At 36.1% G+C, this 17,404-nt stretch overlaps 1 pseudogene; it reads left to right on the top strand.

Annotated features, from left to right (window-relative positions):
• Positions 1–16,548: 16,548 nt before the first annotated feature.
• Positions 16,549–17,404, top strand: part of LOC125869892 (uncharacterized) — a 12,377-nt pseudogene continuing 11,521 nt past the window's right edge.

Below are 17,404 nucleotides of genomic sequence, written 5' to 3'. Positions count from 1 at the left end.
TCATGGCTTGTAATGGGGTTGAGTGTAAATGTATGGTCATTTAGGCTCAGTGGCTTTCACTCTCATGAAGTGTGGCCTGAACATCCCATTAATCCTTTTCTTTAACATTTCAAACATGCTCATAATCCACCCCATTATTCAACTTCTTATGAATTATCGGACACCCCATTTCTTTTGCAATTTTCATCACTTATTTCACCACTTTTTCATTCTTTTTCTTTGTCTTTTTTTTTTTTTACATGGAGGGGTTCCATCTTTTTCAAAACCATTTTCAAAGTGGGGTTCCTCACACTTCTTGATTTTCCTTCTCTTTTCACCACACCCCCAACTTAGGCTTTTGGCCTAAGTTGGCTATTCAAACACAACACACTTCATGAGAGTTATAGGTAAATGGATAAAGAGAGGCACAATTGTTCAAGTTTCTTTCGAGAAAAGGGGTAAGACTCAAGGGGGTTCAAGCAAGGTTCACACATCTCACAAGGTTGGCCACAAAAGAGGTATAGTGTCAAATTGTTTTCACTCTTCAAAATTGTTGCCTAAGATCATTTCTAGTGCTTGCATCTCTTAGTCAACCGGACCAACAGAGCAAATTCTAGGTGTCATCACACAATGGTTCAAAGAAATCTCATAACATAAGACATTGGCACCAATGTCAAACAAGACTCCACACTTTTGCTAGTGTGCAATGGTCATCATAAAAGGCTCATTCGATAACCGACTAGTCACAACGAGATGTTAAAAGTTCACACATTATCTATGCAACTTAATTTGGCCTCGTCGTAGCCACACACTCATTTCGTTCAATTAAGAGGACTATTTAAGTCAATGGTAATGATCATAACCGATACTCAAATTTTCACAAGAACAACCACATTCATACACAATAGAGGTGGCACAAATTTTTCAAAATTGGTCGAAACCATTTCCATTCAAAACAAGGAGCCACAAGCTTAAACATCCACAAAATATGGAATCAAAACACATATATAAATCACAAAACCCAATATTCCCCAATATTCACAAACAAAATCAAAACACAAGAGGTAGGTATGGAAATACCTCACCCCACCAACAAAAGAAAATCAATTTTCCACAAATGTAACTAAAATAACATCAATCACAAAAACAATAGAGAGGGAGATAACAAATGATCATTTCTACACAGTCACTCCATCTGTCGGGATATCAATGCCCGGGGTAGTACTCGGGTGTTGGGAATCAGTGCCCAGTGCAACATCAACACTGCCCCACTGGAGCCTACCATGGAAGTATCCCTCAATGAGGCCTGTCGGGCAGTCTCAATCATGGCACCCTCTAGGTCTTTCAGATCATCATATACGACACCATCTCGCTCCTCAAGCTTCTCCTCATCGATCTCGATCTTAGACTCATCAGCAGCAACATCCTCTATAATATCATCTCCGATGGTAGTCAAAGCTACCTCAGCATAGGCTGGAATCTTAGCACTCAGATCATCGGGGATCTCAGCTAACAAAAAAAGTGAAGTGAAGTCTGTGGACTTAAGATGGTACGCATCCTTCCTAAGCTCAGAAACCCCGACTTTCAAAATCGTAACCTCGGTAGTCACCCCATGTCCTCTCTCACAAGAAACTACTCTCACAGTGAGAGCATCAATGGAAGCCTGGAGAGGTGTCAGTGCAGCTGTGATGGCTCACTCAATCATCTAGGGCACCTCAAACTCTAGCCGAAAAACCCGTACATCGGCAGAATGGGCTAGGTGCCCCATCTTGAGGGGCATGACCTGAGTGATTGGAGGCCTGGAGGTAGTGGTACCTGAAATAGTAGAAGAAACTGGGCATGGGAAGGAGTGAAAGTGGATGTACCTGAAGGCCCGGAGGCAGGAGTAGGCAAAGATGCCTCTGCAGGTAATGAGTCAATGACTACCTCCGAGGATGTATCAACCAGAGCTTCTCTCCTCTTATCTGCCTCATCCCCTGTTTAATTGGCCTCTATGCGCCGTATGTCTGTGAAGGATGTGGGAGTGACCTCGATATCCCTCTTCTCGTCATGAGGAACTCTAGCCCGTTGACATAGCTCTGTATTAAGGACTAGGAATGGCAAGGACGTCTGACACTGTTTGGCCCTCATGGCCATCTCCTGATCTATAATTAATCCCAAGTTCACCCTCTTCTTGGCGATGATCGATCCTAGATAGGCCGCTTTTGGGTGGCAGAGGATGGACTCATTCTGTGAGGGCATGATCGAGCTGCTGATGAACCGAAACCAATATAGAGTTGCTATGTTCAAGTCCTTATTCTCAATAGGGACTCCGACCTCAATCCACCTCGGGGTGGTGTCAGATATGAGGGGAGCTAACCTGCCCTTGAGGTCATCTAACAACTGTGATGAGACCATACTCTCATGTATGCGCTCAATGTATGTGGTCCTATCAATCACAACATTAATGTCATCACAACTGCATCCTACTGTCGTCCCCTGAAACATCACGGACTCCACCGGTCTGAAGGTGCTAGCTTTCTTCTTCCCCTGGGGTACTAGATTGCCATATGCTATGTAGAACTCACTGACGCAGGTGGGAATATATGGGCCACAGGGCCTGGTGAAAATAGTGAATTGGTGGTACCGGAGTGTGTGCCAAACAAGAGGGTACCTGCCCACCACACCATCCGTGGACGATCTCTTCTCTTCAAGAATGGTCCTCAGTCCCTTTTCCTTTAGCTTATTGAGTAGCTGGGGAGGAGGACCCTGAACTGGTGTTGCTGAAACCACCGTCTGTGCTGGAGGTCGCAGTGTATCAGCAGTAGGAGGGGTAAACTCTGGGATCCTAGCCGAACCTTAACAAACTGTGGCACGAATCTCAGCTCACCGGGTCTGAAGTGGTTGGTCATTCTTAGGTTCGGAGATTGACGCCTGAGAATTAACATAATCCCCATCACTGCCGGAGTTATGCTCCGGTCTCTCAGCTACGGGTGCTTTGCCCTTGCCATTTCCTCCCTTTAGAGGTGCTTTCTTGCATTTTTTTTAAGGAAGCAGCATCTCCCTCATTGATTGGGATACCCTGTGCTCATTCGCAAGGTGGCATTCCACTTTCATCCCAATTGGTCCTTGCCATATCAGCAAAACACATAAAAAAGAGTTAGAAATCATTCAAGAAAATTTGCAAAATTCAAGTTGCAAAAAGACTCGCTGAATCACTTTGGTGAGCAAGATCGGGCTCACCAAAAGGATTGGCTTGAAAAATTTCCAGAAAAATGGCAATTCGGTGATGTGTAGGGCCCTTCGGTGAATCGCCAACATCACTCGGCGAGCTCAGACTAGGCTGCTCAATTTAACAGTGCGTTTGAGGAGTTAGAGGCGCATAAAAGACGATCAAAGGAATATTTCGATGAGTCACCGACTGAACTCGGCGAGCTAGGCCTTCCCATTGAAAGTGCCCAACTCCAAATATCCAATTCAAGAAATTAAAGGCAATCAAGGAGGACGTCAACGAATCGCCGAACAGTTCAGCGAGCTCGATCCAGCTCGCCAAATTGCCCAACGTGCCAAATTTCAACCCCAATTCCTAAAATCAAGCCCGTAACCCCCCCCCCCCCNCCCCCCCCCCCCAAAAAATAATCAAACGCACACATTATGCAATTCATACAAGACCCATAAGACCCATGCCTCCGGAGTACTCAGACTTCCCCCAATTTGGCCAATATTGGCCATTTGACGACTTTTGCCCTTAAGAATGACGTCAAACGCTCCATCATTGGGCAGAGTACGTCATTTAGCACAATTGGGGGTTACTTAGACTTCACCCAACTAGACCCAACAATTTATGATCAATTTTAACACACGAAACTCGGGAAATTATCATTGTAAGCAAATAGGCACAATTTCGAAACACAAAATAGGCACAACAACACATCAAACAGGATTTCAACAAAGGTCCAACACACATAAATATGAAATTATCAAATGAATTCTAGTTCAACTACTAATCTAGAGTTCGGGGTCTGGAAAACCAACCTTAATGCCGAATGAAGAATTTTATATGCTACGCGGTAATGTAATCCAAATTTGAGCACGAAATCAAGAAAAAAAAAGCAAGAAAAATAGGAAAATATGGAAATCTAGAGTGTGTGTGAGAGTGTACGATACTAGACATAAGGGAATGTGAAAGATTTTGAAAATTTAAACTGTTTGGCCTTTTAAAACATTTCAGTTGGCGGCCCTTTCGATGATATTAGTCAACCATGCTAAACCACTCGGCGATGCACCAAGTGGTGTCTTACCTCGCTGAGTTTTTATAGGACCTCCAGTTAATTTGGGGATCCAAATGAAGAATAAAATCGGGCTCGCCGACCTATTTGATGAGTCACCGATTTAGCCATTGGCCTGCCGGGTTTTACAAACTCGCACTTCAAATTTTTGTGGGTCCAACGGCGGTCCAAGTCAGGCTTGCTGACCTCTTCGGCGAGTCCCCAACTGGACTCTTGGCTCGCCAACCTACATTTCTCAAACACACTCCAATTTTCAACCTACACAATCAACACCCGTTATTCAAAATTAAACTTAAAACAATAAAAACTTGGGTTGCCTCCCAAGAAGCACCTTAGTTAATGTCATGGTACGACGCAAGTACCCAATCAAGCTTCATTTTTGGGGTTTGCCATAATATCTCTAGACAACCCCCCTTGTTGTCTTGGGTTCAGATGTGAAGAAATTTGACCCATTTGGGTCTCCAACTGTTTGATAGATACTGAGTGAGAGGTCATTGTCTGGTTGAGAGTTGATACATCCTCCTTCATTTCTTTCAGCAGTTTATCGGACTCTTCAACTTTGTTGAGAATGCATGAGAACATGTCTTCCGTATGGCCACCCTCAGAATCTTTAGGCTTTTGATGCTCCTGGGGAGGCACATATTTATCCTTCTCCCCTTCTCCCCTTCTCCCCTTCTCTTTCCTTCCAAGAGGCGTTACGATCATGCCACTCTTTTTCACGGTCTCTCCTACCTCATCTCTATTCCAACCTTGGTTACCACCCGACCTTGGGTATTTTACACTATAACCTCCTCCTTGGTTGGCTAGGAAGTTTACTTTCTCATTGTACATCGCTTTAAATTTAGCCTCATTGGGGTTTACACCCCCAACACCCACAACATTAACACTCCTTGTACCAGCACCCATGACATTCTTGACTAAGATGTCCAGCTGGGTCATCATCTTTGCCATGTTTTGGTCTCTTTCTTGATCCTTTTCGATCTGCTCCTTTGTCAGCTTATAAGTAAGAGAAAAGACTTGGTCCTCACGAGTGTACCATGCCTAGTTAATCTTGGTCATGCAATCGAGGAGTTGGGATGCTATCGCATAGGGCTGTTGCGTTAAACCACCCAGAGAAAGTTGATCAGCTACTCCGTTGTTCACCGAATGGAGGCTTCTGTAGAAGTATTGCAGTAGTACATTATCGAGCAATCCATGAGTTGGGCATTGCAACACCATCTTCTTAAACCTCATCCAAGTCTCATGGATTGGCTCACCTTCCAAGTGTTTGAAGCTTTGGATGTTGTCCCGAAGAGTCATCATCTTCGAAAGGGGAAAGAATCGCACTTGGAGTGCAGTAATAAGCTCATCCCATGAAATGGTAGAATCTCTTGGCAACTCAGCCAACCACTTGCTTGCCTCGCCCATAAGAGAACATGGGAACAACCTCAGTCGGACCGATTCTTGAGATATGTTCTTAAATGAGAATGGTCCAAAGACATCAACAAAATTTCTAATATGCTCATGGGGATCCTCATAAGCAAGACTTCCAAACAAAGCCTTTAGTTGTAGGAGCTACAACATGGTGCTTCTGATGTGAAACATAATGTTTCCTTCAGCTGAAGGTAAACGAATGGCACCAACACCACCAATTTGGTTTGGGTCATTGACATCATTGAGATGCCCAATGTCATCTTGGTGGCCTACTTGGCTACCATTACTCCTGTTGACGCTCATTTCCTCATCTGTTTTAACACAAGCAATACAAAACCAAAAGTAAAATAAGTAGATTCAACTATGGCTAAAACGAACACAATTCAACTTCACCAAAAGAATTTCAAACAACACCACTCCCCGGCAGCGACACCATTTTGATTAATAGCGTTTCAAAGATAGTACTCTAAATTCTAAGTGTCAACGATCGTAAATCAGTATAAAACCCAACTAAATGAGTTAGGGTTGAATCTCACAGGGAGCGGTACCTGTTTAGAACTTAATTAAGAAGTACGAATGTGGTGTAATCAGCCATAGGAATAAACATTACTGGAAAAATACATCAAATTAAAGGGGTGACACGAATGTCAACTGGGAAATTTGGTTTTCAAATTATCAACTACAATCAGTCAAATATCAATGAGATAATAGTAAGGAGAGAAATTCTTGAGATGTGATCGATTATAGGTGAATTTTGATATATGGGTAATTGAAAATACTAGTAAACACCTAAATATCAGTGGGTAGGCTAGACAATAATTGAAATAGCTTTCTCTCGAACAACTATTATGCTTCAAGTGATTTCTCTCGAACATCAACATGCATAGCAATTAAGAGCAACCCAAAACCTTAATGCATCTTCTCTCTCGAGCAAGATGAGTAGGACTGGGTTAATGTAACACCCCGGAAATTCTATCACTTAAGTTAGAGCCTCACCTTATGAATAATGACTTAAAAATAGTCAAAATTATGTTTATAAACCTAAACTAATGTAATTGACTTGGTTTGGAAGAGTAAAAGTCTAAACGTCAAGAAACGACCACGACGTCCGAAAACTAGAGAAGAATGTGTTCTAGTGTGTCCTTAGATTTTGGGCAGGTTTGGGAGTGTCGTATGATGGTATAATCTGGTGAAAAGGTTTAAAATAGGTAAATATATGTTCCTAGGGTAAAAATCTTCGAATACAATGTCCAGGGCCACCCTAAGAGGCCCCGAGGAGGACCCCAATCTTAGCCAATCAAGCTGCCAAGGCAGCTTGTAGATTGCACTTGGAGGGAATAGCTGCGCGTCACGCACTTGCTCCCCCAAGGAGCAAAAATCCAGTTCGCGATGCGGTCGTGTCACAGACTCTATTGTCTCGAAATTTAATTCCAAATATCTTTAGGGAACAGCTCTGTGTCGCAGACTTGTTCCGCGATGAAAATGCAGAAATTCAAAAATCTATTTTTACTTCATCAAAGAGTCCATTTAAGTGAGGGGCATTTAGGTTACTTTAGGGGACATGTATATAATGATTTTTAAGTCAATTTACCTCACTTTTATCACTCAAACACAAAACCCCAAAGCACTAAACCTAAAGTTCCTCGTTCTCTCTACTCTCTGTCTCTTCTCAAGAACTCCATTGAAGAAGATTGGAAGTTCAAGAAGAAGACCAAATCTCCAAGGTTTCAACTCGTATTTTCGTGGTTAATTCATCTATAATGTATGATTTCTTATCACTCTTGGGATTACTCTCCCCAAGAGGCCCCGTCAAGATGAATTTCAAAATCTCCAATTTCTAGGTTTCAATCCAAAAACGTGGGTCTTCTTTCTAAAGTGAAATTGATGTTATAAACTGATTTTGATTGATGTTATATGAACAATTATGGATGAATTTGTGTTGTATTTGTGGTTTCTTGGAGAATTCCCCATGAGACCCATGTTTCTCCTTGTTTTCCTGATTCTAACCCTAGTTTGTGTTGGATATTGATTGAAGGCTATGAATTGAATGTGATGTTATGTATTTCATGTTTGTATGATGATTCTACCCTAGGTTATGTATAATTTCTATGAAATTAGGGTTGAGTCTTTGAATGAAGCCTTGAAGGCTATGTAGGGGATATGTCAATTGCTTATATTGATGTTGATTACGTTATTACTTCATGAATTACCTTGTATTATGTATTGCTTATGAATTTCTTGGTAATTTAAGTATGGATGTCCCACGAAGGGTAAGAATGTATGAAGGTTAGTTCTTCTTTGAACTCAAGTATGAAAGGTGAATTACTTAGATTGTAATGATGCTATACCTAATGTGTTATTGTGGTGTTGATGATCTAGTTTCCTCATCCTTAACCCTCTACATTTGGTATGATTTCTATATGATTGAAAGGTAGTTCTCATGATTGTAGTGTAATGTAAAGTGAAAGGTTTACTCACTTGTTAAGTGTTTCTAAAGTGAAAGGATTGTTACTCACTTATGAACACATATGAGATATTATGATAAGTTGTCTACATAAGAGTCTAGTAAAGGCTAATGTTAACTTATGTGATGACTAAAGATGATTACAAAAGAGAATCAGATGCTTAGCACCGAAAGGGCATGTAAATAAGATGGGGGTCTCACGTTTAGTAAGTCCGGCTCCCCACATGGGTTTCCTCACGTTTAGCAAGTTCGGATTACCTACGGTATGTGTTGTATCTTGAGATGGAAACCCCCACATTTAGTAAATTGGGGTTTCTAGAAGAAATCTCCTTGACCCTTAACTATGTGCCCACATAGGACTCTAGCTTAGTGGATCCACCTAGATAGTTATGTACGAATGGTTACACCTTAGGCAAGTGTTAACCCTCTCTTTTCGGTGTAGGAGTAGAACACCGGATTCCATGTAGCTCTCATGGACTATGTAGGTTATTGCAATATTACCCTAATGTAAAAGTAAATGAAGGTATGAAAGGTGAGAACTCGTACCAGGGCTTTCTTAAGGGTTTCCACATAGTGTAAGGGAGGGTATGGGACTTCTCTTGCGCATTGCACTTGTGGGATCCTAAGAGATAGTTGTAATAAGGTTCTCTTATGATTTTGATGATTATGACTTATGTATGTTGAAGCTATGTTATGTATGATCATTATGAATATGGTAAGTTATGATGAAATATGATCTTATGAATGTATGCATGAAGTATGTTGCTTAATGTGATACTTGGCTTTGATTAGGGTTATGGGGTTCTATTCTATGCATTGCACTAGTATTGCTTGGGTTGTCTACATGTTGGGATGATATTATGTTGGTTTGGACTATGATACTTAATTATGTGCATATTGGATTTACTTGGCAAAAAACATGTTTTGAATAAAATGTCCTTTTATGCATGTTTTAATGGTTTTTATGCGTAGTAGCCATACTTAGTACGTGTGTTGTAGTAACCCATATTTTCTCCCTTTTTCCCAAACATTTAGGTTTGGGCCGTTGAGGATTCAAGCTTACTTCTCAAAGACACTTGGAGTTGCTTCCCTAAGTTGGTGAGTCCTCAAGTCTGAGGACAAGACCCTATGATCTAGCTTCTATGTTTAGTTCTTTTCTTATGTTGAAAGACATTGTTGTACTTCCTATTTTCATGACTTCTTATTGATGTAAAGGCTAAGTTCCATTTTCGATACTTCTATGTCTAGATTGTGCATTGTGACGAAGTTAGATTTTATTTTTCATATATGAAGTGAAGTTGAACTTCCAAAGTAAAAGTTTTAAATTTTCCGTGATATTATTCTATGATATATGTTATGATGAATGCTAAGGGCTTGTATAAGACCTCTTCGAGGTCGAATACGCCTGTAACGCTTAGGGGGTGCTCTCGGGTCGTTACAAACTTGGTATCAGAACATAAGGTTGAGAATAATGTAGTATTCATGTCACAAGGTACCACGTCGAGTAGAGTCTTGTTCATGGGTGTGAAGCGCGCCACACTTATGAATGAGAGGCTATGAGATGCTTAGGAACTTTCACTCTTTTGTTATTCCATAGTCGTGCCTAAGAGTCTTAACTCTATTTAGTCCTTTTCTTCTAATCATTCTCTTGTGCTTATAGGCAATGAGTACAAGAAGGTACAACGGAAGGAGGGCCGGTGAGAAGAATGTGAATGAGGCGGTTCCCCCTCAAGCTCTACAAAACCCTCAAGTTCCTATTGAAGAAGGGGCTATGTCTAATGTTGAGATAAGGCCGGCTATTCATAATTTGACTCAAGTGTTGGCCACTCAAGTTGCAATGGATTCTAGGGTGCAAGTGAACCCCAATGCTAGCACTACCGCTTCTAGGATAAGGGATTTCACAAGGATGAATACCCCTACTTTCTTTGGCNCAAGTTGCAATGGATGCTAGGGTGCAAGTGAACCCCAATGCTAGCACTACCGCTTCTAGGATAAGGGATTTCACAAGGATGAATACCCCTACTTTCTTTGGCTCCAAAGTGGAAGAATATCCACAAGGGTTCACTGATGAAGTGTTTAAGGCTCTAGAGGTATGGGTGTGTCTTCTCAAGAAAAGACGGAGTTAGCCGCCTATCAACTCAAAGATGTGGCACAAGTGTGGTATGAACAATGGTAGGAGGGGAGACCTATTAGAGAGGGTCCGATAAGTTGGGCTACATTCAAGATGGCTTTTCTTGATAGGTTTTTCCCCTTGGAACTAAGGGAGAAGAAAATGCAAGAATTCATCAACCTCCATTAAAGGGGTATGAGTGTGAAGGAGTATGGCCTCAAGTTCACTAAATTGTCCAAGCATGCTCCTACTTTGGTGTCGAACTCTAGAGCTACAATGAACAAATTTGTTATGGGTGTATCCGATCTTGTGGTGAATGAATGTAGGTTGGCTATGCTAATCCCAAGCATGGACATTTCTCGCCTTATGGTTCATCCCGAGCAAATTGAGGAGCAAAAGCTTAAGAGAGTTGGTAGAGAATTGAAGAGGCCAAGGGCCGATGATGGAAATTCTTCTAAGGTTAGGTTTAAAATCCAAAATAAACCAAAGTTCAAAAAGAGGTTTTCCAACCAAGGTCCTCCTAACACTCCAAGGGTCAACAAAGGTAAAGTGTCTACCCTCAAGCCTCAAGAAGCAAGAGGTGGTGCTCCTTATGTTTGGAAGCCTATTTGTACAAAGTGTGGTCGAAAACATGAAGGCAAGTGCCTAGTTGGCACGGGTAATTGCTATGGTTGTGGTAAGAGCGGCCATATGAGGAGGGACTGCCCTATGCTAAAGGCTCAAGGAAGGGAAAATGCTCAAGCACAAGCAAGTGGCCCAAATCTCGTTGCTCCTAAGAAGAATCACTTCTATGCTCTCCAATCTCAAGGTGATCAAGAGAGCTCTCCGGATGTTGTGACCGGTATGCTACAAGTAATGTTTACCAACTTGGGGGGGTCCCGATTCATAAATATATTATGAATTAATTTTTTCATAATACATCTTTTCTAGGGGTATTAATCTTATAATTTCTTTTATGCTTTCTAATATATACTCTATGTATTGTATGTCGTGAGTTTGTTGAAATGCTTCTATATTTTCTTTAATTAAATTACTTAATAAAGTAATATCTATTATAGTTTGTTGCCAATATTCTAAGTATTCTTGATTTATCATTAATCAAAATATTGAATTTCTAAATCACTTAAGTTAAATTCTGGAATTTCATCTTCATACCATAGTTGATTCATTAATTCTTCTTCTTCTTCTTCAAATATCAGTTGCCATATTATTTGTTTTAATTCCATAATTTCTATGTTTCTTAATACATACAAGATTAGAGCTAAGTAATAAAAAAGGAGTATAGAAATGGATAATAAAGAGAATCAAAGATACGAATTAAGAAGAACAGTAATAACAAAACGACAAGAGTTAAAACATAAGCAAGAAAGACTACAATACAACATATATGCAGGAGTATGTCAAAAGTCTTTACTAGCACAAAGAAAAGTAATATTTAAATTACAATTAGATATAAAAAAAATAGAGTATAAATTAAAACATAATTTAAAATGAATAAGGAAGAATTTGCTATAGAAGAAAAAACCTATGAAAATCCGGAAGGATTAAAAATAAAAATAATATTTTCAAACTTAGGAAGAAGGTATAAAAAAATAGGTGAAAATCTATATCTAATGATAGAAAAAGACACAGTAAGATTAGAAGATAGTCTAACTGCAATGGTACGAATAACTAGAGAAAATGAAGAAATAGGTAGGAAAAAAGAAATAGATACAATAAAACAACAAGCAAAATTAGAAATACAACAGATTGAAGAAGTAAAAAATGAAAAAATAATTGCCTTAGAAAAAGAATTAACTATGCTTAAAGAATTATATGCGGCTAAACAAAAAGAAAAAGAAATAGAAACAAACTTAAAAATGGAGATAGAAAAATTTAAGGAACAACTAACTAAAGAAAACCCAGATATAGGAATTGATAATGTTGATATAGATGAAAATTGCTCAGAACAAGGTTCAGATATAAGTGAGACATATACAGAAATAATAGAAAAAATAGACGAAACCGAAATAATTAACAATGAGATAGAAATAAATACGGAAGAAATTAAAAATGAAGCAAGTACGAGTACACCAGAAGTAAAAAATCCAAAAACACTAAGACCTAATTATTATACAATTAGTTATGAAGATTCTGACAGATATGATAGTTTATGGAATAAGAGACTTAACAGAAAATGGACACCATCAACAACATCCTGCAATAACGGATTTTTAGATCTAGATTGTGTAATGGATATAAATAAAACAATACAATTATGGGTAGGATATATATCAAAACAACTAATAGATAATAAAATTGGAATGTCAGAAGTACCAGGATATATAGAAAGAACACTTTTAGGAACGGTAAAATTATGGTTACAAAATTTAGCAGAAGAAAGCATAAAAACATTAAGAAATAATAAGAAAATAGACGGAGATAGTGCGACCACACCAATCAATATATTAAATAAATATGAAATAGCAATAAGAAATGAATTCAGTAGTACAACTACAGAAGTAGAAGAGCAGAATAAAGAAAAACAGCTACATAGGAATTTAATGTTAAAACTAGATATATGTAACATGTGCTACATAGACGAATATACATGTGTATTTAGAGAATATTATTATAAAGGAACATATAATGCAGAAGAATCAAAAGAAATAAGAAAATTATATTTTACAAAATTACCAGAACCATTTAGTTCTAAATTAATAAAAGACTGGAACGAAGCAGGATTACAAGATACACTTGGAGCAAGAATGAGATATCTACAAAAATGGTATTCAGCAATATGTGAAAAATATAGAGAAGACATAAAAATGGAAAAAACAATAATTAAAAACCTAGCATGTTGTAAAGATAAGATAGCACCTCAATTCGGATGCAATGATAATTATTATAAAAAGAAATATAGAAAACCAGGGAAATATAAAAAATATAAATCCCAATATAGGTATAAAAGACCAAGAAGAAGATATTACATAAAAAATACTAAAGCAAAAAGACCTTTTAGACCAAAGAAAAAAATAACAGAATGTACATGTTATAATTGTGGAAAACTAAGACACTTTGCTAAAGATTGTAAATTACCCAAAAATCCAAAGAAAAAACAAATATCTGAAATAATAATTAATGATGAAACATATACACAAATAGATTATATAGATTACGAACCAGATAGTGATGATAGTATATATGAATTTGAATCGTTTGAGAACGAAATATCTGAAAATGAAATAGAAGAAAATAATGACTGAAAAAGACGTACAAATGATAAATAAAGAAGAATATACAAATGAAGAATCTACGGAACAGAAGATAATATTTGATACCAATATATTTGAACAAATAAAAGGAAAAGAATTAGATCTCAGAAATATTTAAGATACCATTAATAAGAAATATATTTAAAAGACAAAAAGAGGAATAATATGTAGTGAGCCAAAAAGAACACATAATAGATTGTAAATATACCAAAGGAAAAGCAAGAATACCTATAATAAATAAAAGGATAATAAATAAAGAAATACAAGAAATTAAAGTTAAAGAACCAATAAAATACGTGCACTTAGGCGGAACAGAAATATTAATAAAAGCTTGTTTTAGAGAAGGAATAGATACACCAATAGAAATATATTTGGTGGATGACAGAATAGTAGAACCAATAGAAAGAAGTATAATAAGTGCGGTAAAAGGAAATTTAATCTACCAAAAATTTAAGTTTATAATAAGTGCTAATTATTCAGTAGCAATAAATGATAGAAATATAGATAAATCATTAGTATTATATTGGAAAATGTTAGGAATAGAATTAGCCCCAGGAAGTAAAATATTTACAGCCCGCTGTAAGAATCTATATGTATTAACAACAAAACATAAGATAACAGCAAAAAATAAGATAAATAAAATAAAAATAGAGAATCCTTTTGAACAAATTGTTACAGTAATAGATAATAATGATTATAGTTACAAAGAAATAGACATAGAAGAGGATCTAGAAATAGTGAGTGATAGGATAAGTAAATCAAAAAGGATAAAAATATAGATAAAAAATATTGATACGTCCCAACCCTTAAGAAAATCAGTAGAATATCAAAGAATAAAAGAAATTGAACCATATCACTACTATATAACTGGAATAATAGAACAAAGAAAACATATCATCATAATAAATACCGGACAAGAAGAAAATTATATACCAAGAGAATTAGTATCGGAAGAAGAGATAACCTCTAAAGAACAAGTATGCCCAGAATTACCAAAAGAATTGTTACATATAGAGGAAACAACTCAAAAAGAAATAATCATAGGAGGTATAATAATATTAATAGACTTTAAAATATATCAAGAAGACAATATAATATTAGGAATAAAATGGTTAGAAGAAATGAAACCATATAATTTAGAAAATACCCAATTAACAATAACTTATAAAAATAAAAAGAACATAGTAAAAAGAGTAGTATGAAAATTTATATACTTGCAAAAATAATAGTAGAAAATTACTACAACAGATATTACACTCCAATGATAGATACAGGAGCAGAAGCAAACATGTGTAAACATAATTGTCTACCAGATGAAAAATGGGAAAAACTAAAAACACCTATAGTCGTCACAGGATTTAATAATGAAGGAAGTATGATAACATATAAAGCAAAAAATATAAAGTTACAAATATGGGATAAAATATTAACTATAGAAGATATATATAGTTATGAATTTATAAATAAAGACATGCTTTTAGGAATGCCATTTCTAGAAAAACTATATCCCCATGTAATAACAAAAACACATTGGTGGTTTACCACACCATGTAAACAAAAGATAGGAGCAAAAAGAGTAAGTAATAAAAACAGAAAACCTACACCATGGATTAAAGGAAGTGAAAAAATCACTCAAAAATTAGAAAATGTTAAAGAAACTACCCACAATATAGAATTAATAATATTTTCAATAGATAAATTAAAATTAATTCAAGAAAAATTAGATATGTTATATAGTGAAGATCCCTTAAAAGGATGGGAAAACCATAAAACAAAAGTAAAAATTGAACTAATTGATGAAAATAGTATAATAACCCAGAAACCATTGAAATATAATTTTGAGGATTTAAAAGAATTTAAAATGCATATAAAAGAATTATTAGAAAACAAATATATACAAGAAAGCAATAGCAAACATACAAGTCCAGCATTCATAGTAAATAAACACAGCGAACAAAAAAGAGGCAAAAGTCGTATGGTTATTGACTATAGAAATTTAAATGCAAAAACAAAAACATATAATTACCCCATACCTAACAAAGTACTAAAAGTAAGACAAATACAAGGCTACAACTATTTTAGTAAATTTGATTGTAAATCAGGATTCTATCATCTAAAGTTAGAAGAAGAGTCTAAAAAATCAACAGCTTTCACAGTACCACAAGGATTCTATGAATGGAACGTACTACCATTTGGATACAAAAATGCACCAGGTAGATACCAACATTTCATGGATAATTATTTCAACCAATTAGAAAATTGCATAGTATACATAGATGATATACTATTATATTCAAGAACAGAAGAAGACCATATCAGATTATTAGAAAAATTTATACATATTATAACATACTCAGGAATAAGTTTAAGTAAGAAAAAGGCAGAAATAATGAAAAATCAAATTGAATTTTTAGGAATAAAAATAGATAAGAATGGTATAAAAATGTAAAACCATATAATACAAAAAATAATAAATTCTGAAGAACAAATAGATACGAAAAAGAAATTACAATCATTTTTTAGGATTAGTAAATCAGGTAAGAGAATATATACCTAATTTAGCAGAAAATCTAAAACCTTTGAACAAAAAATTGAAGAAAGATGTACAGTATTATTTTGATAAAAAAGATCATGAACAAATACAAAAAATAAAATCATTATGTAAGAAGTTACCTAAATTATATTTTCCAGATGAAAATAAAAAATTTATATACATAGTAGAATTAGATGCAAGCGAAATAAGTTATGGAGGAGTACTAAAATATAAATACGATAAAGAAAACATAGAACATCATTGTAGATATTACTCAGGTACGTTTACAAATCCCGAAATAAAATGGGAAATAAATAGAAAAGAATTATATGCACTATATAAATGTTTATTAGCTTTTGAACCATATATCGTATATAATAAGTTTATTGTAGGAACAGATAATACGCAGGTAAAATGGTGGATTACAAGGAAGATACAAGATTCAGTAACAACAAAAGAAATACGAAGACTAGTATTAAATATACAGAATTTTACATTTACAATAGAAGTAATAAGTACTAACAAAAATGTCATTGCAGACTACATATCAAAACAAAGCTACACAGACGGACCTAGACAAAGATGAAAAAAATATTCAATGCTATAGCAATGCTTTGCACAAAGATAGATAACATGGATAAAGAGCTACAACAAATAAAAAGTCAGCAGCATGACGATAAACACGCGGAGCTAAGTTGAACGGAAGACTTAAAAATTCCAGAGCTAGAAGGTGACGCTGGGAAACACCGAAAAACCCAAACTAACAATTTGTTACATGCAGCTACAGGTAGCACATCATCTACAAAAGAGGAAAAAAGATATGTCAATACAAATATGAACAAGATATTTGAAAAACCATTTATACCCAAAAAACAAAACCCCATATTTGTACCACCTCAATTAAATACCTATAAGGAAAGTCTAAACTAGGACAAAAACACCTATAACCATATAACCAGAGCATATATAGAAAATATCCAGAAAATACAAACCTTTTTAAATAAAAACCCCAGATCAAAAACTACCCAAAATCCACATGAAGATTATATTACTCAAGCTTTGCAAGGATATAATAAACTAATCGCTTTACCTAAGACAAATGCAAACCTAATAGCAACTTGCTATAACTATGGATTATTGAACACAGTATATACCCAAACTGGAGATGAAATAGCTACGATACCAGAGTTACATAAAGCATTCATGAACTACAAGAGAATAACTAAAGGAACTTTGTTTTATATAAAGTTTTATTCAGCACCAGCAGAAATACTTTACGACGAAATAAAACCGATTATACAAGTTATAAAAATTGGACTAACTAGAGAAATGATTATACCGGAAAAAATAGAGGAGCAAGAGGAGATACAAAAAGTAGAGATA

This window comes from Solanum stenotomum, chromosome 7, assembly GCF_019186545.1.
Source record: "Solanum stenotomum isolate F172 chromosome 7, ASM1918654v1, whole genome shotgun sequence".
NCBI lineage: Eukaryota > Viridiplantae > Streptophyta > Magnoliopsida > Solanales > Solanaceae > Solanum > Solanum stenotomum.
Note: the sequence above shows the minus strand (reverse complement) of the source record. Positions and strands in the feature narration are given on the sequence as shown.